The sequence below is a fragment of the Eptesicus fuscus genome, chromosome 4 (assembly GCF_027574615.1).
Source record: "Eptesicus fuscus isolate TK198812 chromosome 4, DD_ASM_mEF_20220401, whole genome shotgun sequence".
NCBI classification, from domain to species: Eukaryota; Metazoa; Chordata; class Mammalia; order Chiroptera; family Vespertilionidae; genus Eptesicus; species Eptesicus fuscus.
Window position 1 is genome coordinate 81,773,789 of NC_072476.1, and position 4,855 is coordinate 81,778,643.

The 4,855-nt window shown below is 39.0% G+C and overlaps 1 pseudogene; it reads left to right on the top strand.

Moving 5' to 3' along the window:
* Positions 1-345: 345 nt before the first annotated feature.
* On the top strand, positions 346-1,250 carry LOC103305317 (60S ribosomal protein L5-like; annotated as a pseudogene).
* Positions 1,251-4,855: the final 3,605 nt, after the last annotated feature.

Here is a 4,855-nt window from a genome sequence, read left to right on the forward strand (position 1 = left end):
GTCTTACAATCTATACCCAATATACAAGGATCAAATAGTTGAAAAAAGCAGGCAAATCGCCATGTAGTATATAACACTCAACACTGGAAAACTGCTAAAGGTGGGCCTTGAATTTGTCTCTAAATCTGAAACCTGTGCCAAACTTAATAGCAAGTGGCTGGATGCCAGGGGAAAATCGTGGCAGAAAATGTTACTAGCCAAGCATGTGAAAGCCCATACCCCCCAATGAACAGATTATCTTCCTTTAAAAAAAAAATTTTAGGACCACCTTGCTCCCCAACCCCAGAGCCATGCTGACCTTGTGGGTCTATGGCTAGCCATGAACATGGCTCTCTCTTCCACAGGATGGAGTTTGTTAAAGTTGTCAAGAATAAGGCCTCCTTCAAGAGATACCAAGTAAAATGTAGAAAACGATGAGAGGGTACAGTTGATTATTATTCCCAGAACCACATGTTAATCCAGGGTAAAAATACATACAATACACCCAAATACAGGATGATAGTTTGTGTAACCAACAAAAATAGCATTTTTCAGATTCCTTATGCCCGTATAGAAGGAGATAAAATAGTTTGTGCAGCTTATGCTCATGGACCCAAAGTATGGGGTTCAGGTTGGCCTGACAAATTATGCTGCAGCACATTGTACTGGCCTGCTGCTGGCCCGCAGGCTTCTAAACAGATTTGGCATGGACAAGGTGAATGAAGGCCAAGTGGATGTGACTGAAGATGAATACCATGTGGAAAGCATTGATAGTCAACCTGGTGCCTTTACCTGCTATTTGGTTGCAGGGTTTGCCAGAACTACTACTGGAAGTAAAACTTTTGGGGTCTTGAAGGGAGCTGTGGACAGGGTCTTGTCTACCCTTCACAGTACCAAACTATTCTCTGGTGATATTCAAAAAGCAAGGAATTCAAGGCAGAAGTACAGCGGAAGTACATCCTGGGTCAGAACATTGCAGATCATGTGCATTACCTACTGGAACAAGATGACACTTACAAGACACAATTCTCTCAATACATAAAGAGCAACGTAACTCTAGACATGATGGAGGAGATGTACAAGAGAGCTCATGCTGCTATATGAGAGAACTTAGTCTATAAGAGGCCTAAGAAAGAAATTAAAAACAAGAGGTGGAACCATCCCAGAATATCTCTTCCCCAGAAAAAAGATCAGATAGCTCAGAAGGCAAGCTTCCTCAGAGCTCAGAAATGGACTACTGGGAGTTTATAAACCAAGCCACAATTTTCTAGGAAGATTTTTTTCAAATAAAGACAATCATAAACTTGACCAGTCAGCTAACAAAAATAATTGATAGATCACCTTGATGAGAAAGGAGGCTCTAAATTATGTCTTAAGGTTTCTTCTGGTCCTGATTTCATGACAATGGTTGAGATTTCATTGATTAAGCAAGAGAAATAATTAAGAAGGCAAGATTTTATGTAGCTGCCACCAACCTCCAATACAACTTCATTCTTTTCAAGCCTTAGCCCCAGTCCCCTTAAAATTGGAGACATAGTTTGAAAGCTGAAGAAAAAAAAATCATACATTTCTCATTTCTTTTTTTATTGCGCATAAGGCAAGAAATATAAGGCAGGAAATATATAGGAAGGCTGGCTCAGTGATTTCCCACTCTTCAGTTTTTCTGCCTGTAGCACTTCTAACAATCTCAGGTCTTCTAAGGCTCTTTATTTACTATTTTTTCTTCTTTTAATTGGAGAAGAGCAAAAAGTTTTAGAAAGCTTGGTGCTGGTGCATGACAATGGAAGAGCTCGACCCTCGAGTACTGGGCCTGCCATGCTAGATGAGTTGCACTGTGGGAGCTCTGGAAGCGAAATAGGATGTTCTCTCTTAGACTGGAACTGGGAATCATTCTATTTAAAAGGACAGCTGTCATTTAATATTCATCGAGCAGCCACCATGTTCTAAGTGCCATCTGAAGTATGCATGTGATGTGACATTTAAAAAAGAAGAGACTAGCTTTAATAGGAACCAGTTACTGCTAATATTTGATTTGATGACTGTATAGAAAAGGGTAGAAGGGATTCTTGGTGCTTTTAACTTTGCTAACTGAGGAAAATGCTAGGTGAATTGCCAAGATGGTTATCCTGGAAAACCATTTACAATATTCAATTAACAATAATTAAGGCACTCAGTGGGAAGCTCCTCACTGACTTGCTAAATAGCAAAAAAATTGGTACTTGGCATTCCCAGTGGATCAGAGAAAAGATAATAAGTACCCAAAATGTAAAGACAATCAAAACGAAACCAATTATGATCAAATTATATTGCTCAAATAGAAACACAAGTTGGAATCAGGAATATTTAAGTCTTTGACAAGAAATATTTAAAAGAGACATAATAACATTTTAGCCATTAATTGATCATCTAATTTACTTCAGTTCTGGAAAGAGAGGTGGTTTATATGCCTTCAAGTTTTTCATATGTTGATAAGGGACCACAGTCTATTATAACCACCTCATGTTTTTAGAAGCTAGCAAAGGCTAATTTTCTGTTAATATAGTTAATAATGAACCATAATTGATTCTATTACCAATAGTCTTACAAAGACAGCTAGTCATTAAGTCCATTGTTTCACAAGCACGTACTCACAAATATTAATACCAATTTGATTTACTGTATTAAACTTTAGTAATTTAAAGTTATTCTCCCCCAACTAATTTTCTATGCATTAAAACAAAGATTCTTTCTTTAAACTTCTTTATACAGTAGTCTTCCTTATCCTTTGGGGATACATTCCAAGACCCCCAGTGGCTGCCTGAAACCACAGATAGCGCCAAACCTTAAATATATTATGCTTTTTTCCTATACATGCATACACACCTATGATAAAGTTTAATTTATAAATTAGGCACACTAAGAGATTAACAACAATAGCTAATGATAAAATAGAACAATTATAACAATATTCTGAAATAAAAGGCAAATGTGGTCTCAAAATCAGTGTATTATTGCACTGTACTCACCCTTCTTCTTCTATGACAAGGTGACACTAGCATTAGGCTAATTACTTGACCTAGCGTTAGGTCACTACTGACTTTCCGACAATGGGTAACGAGCACTGACGGCTTCTCTTTGGCATATCCAAATTGCCCGCATCACTATTCCTATGCTTTGGCGCTGTTATTAAGTAAAATAAGGGTTCTTGAACGCAAGCTCCGAAACACCACAACAGTCAATCTGATCACCAAGGTGGCTTCTAAGTGACTAACAGGCAGGGAGTACATACAACATGGAGACGTGATTCACGTCCCGGATGGGACCGAGCAGGACTCCCGAGATTTCATCATGCTACTCAGAATGGCAAGCAATTTAAAATGAATAAATTGTGTTTTTTTTCTGGAGTTTTCCATTTAATACTTTCAGACTGAGGTTGACTGCAAGTAACTGAAGCCGAGGAAAGGGAAACAGCAGATAAGGGGGTACTCTGCAGGTTTTTTCTCATATACTTACACATTACCCTTCATATCCCCATTCATTTTCCCTCATCCATATATTTGAAATGGGATGTGAAGGACAATAACAGTAGGTGAGAAAAAAAAAAAAAACTACAATAGTACCCCCTTATCCATTTTGAAGATTGATAAAAATTTTGTCAATTTTTCAAACAGTTTATAAATGGCTGTGATTTTCAGTGTGGATTCTGGGATATAGATGCTCTCTTTGCAGTTCTTTCATTCATTGAGTGCCTCCATGTGAAAGCATGAAGCTAGCCATTGTGGGGCTACTAGGATATTTACACGGACCCCTGTCTTCACATCTATGCCAAACAAACAAAACAACTACACACAGTTGAATGTGAGTGAATGTAAGAGGATGGGATAACAGCAGCTTTGGGGTGCTGAGTCTGAAAAAATGGTTATCGAGTGGAACTTGTGGGGAGAGGTGCAGAGGTTGATGAGCCTGCTGCCGGTTTCAGTGGCATGACTGCTTTAATTTGGGGATTAGCTGAATGTGCCACCTTCAGTTACATTCTGTGTCTCCTTCAGGATATTTATCTGTTATCATCCAGTAATGAACTCTCATTTGGAGCAGAATACCGACGTGGTCCTATTAATTCTGGCCATCAAGTTATTTTTTTCATTTAAATAAAAGCAATGACCTGATCTCACGTATTTTACTAGGGAGAACGTCTGCCGACCTCTAAGATTTCCATCAAAATCATAGTTTGCCAAGGTGTAAGCTGACCACATCCTTTATAGGCGTGTGGATCAGCCAGCTGGCAAGCCCTGGGCACCACTCTCCCCAGGCAATCAGCCAACAACCCAGCACTCCGAGCAAGATTCATTCCCACTGCAGCATTCATTTTATTTTTTTTGAGGTGTTAGCTGCATTCTGTTAATTGGGACCTTTTGCAAAGTCTTTCAGGCATTTTGCAGTGCCCATTCTCCCATCAATTTCTGGTGAAAATTTATAGTCCTGTCACATGTGTCTCCAGCAGGAAATCTGTAAAAAGACTGAAGTCGATTTTTAATTTTATTTTACCTAACTCAATGTTGCAGAAATGAGACAGAGGAACTGTCAGTCATTTCTAAGGATGACAATTTTCACTGCTTGACAATCTTAAATATAAAATTCCAGCTATTTGATGATGTGCCTGTGTATGGCCCATCCCCCAGATCCGATGATAAGTGCTGAACAGCAGGTTTAGGGCCCCTTGCTTAGGCATGATAATTTAGGGAAATAGTTAGCTCATCAAAATTGGCTAGGCGCCCTGTTTTCATATTACCCAGACAGAAGTCACTGAACCACAACTTTGCTGCTTAGAAACAGGCACTAAAAGGGAGGGAGAGAGGGAACTATGAATAGTTAGCCAGTTACCACATTCAATGTTGAA